Source organism: Etheostoma spectabile, chromosome 15 (genome assembly GCF_008692095.1).
Source record: "Etheostoma spectabile isolate EspeVRDwgs_2016 chromosome 15, UIUC_Espe_1.0, whole genome shotgun sequence".
Taxonomy (NCBI): domain Eukaryota; kingdom Metazoa; phylum Chordata; class Actinopteri; order Perciformes; family Percidae; genus Etheostoma; species Etheostoma spectabile.
The window spans coordinates 13,935,331-13,935,591 of record NC_045747.1 but is presented as its reverse complement, the minus strand read 5'-3'; the positions used below and the strand labels follow the sequence as shown (position 1 = coordinate 13,935,591).

General features: G+C 39.8%; 1 long non-coding RNA gene across 1 annotated transcript in view; it reads left to right on the top strand.

Annotated features, from left to right (window-relative positions):
• LOC116703122 (uncharacterized) overlaps window positions 1-261 on the top strand; it is a 24,180-nt gene that overhangs the window by 16,917 nt on the left and 7,002 nt on the right. The gene's annotated exons all lie outside the window — the stretch shown is intronic.

Here is a 261-nt window from a genome sequence, read left to right as displayed (position 1 = left end):
TGTTCAAAACCAGACTCAAAACCCACCTGTTCCAGCTTGCTTATTTGTAAATACACGGTTCCTGTCGTTTTTTCATAACTGTTTCTACTTTTCTGTTGCCTGTATCTGTCTTTTATTGTCTGTAAAACGACCTTCAGTGCTTAAAAAGGCGCTGTTAAATAAAATGTATTATTATTATAAAAAGAGTACCCTGCGAGCTGGCTCAGGAAGCCAACAACCGCTACACTCACACGGCATACTCCTCTTACTGTCTGCAGCATA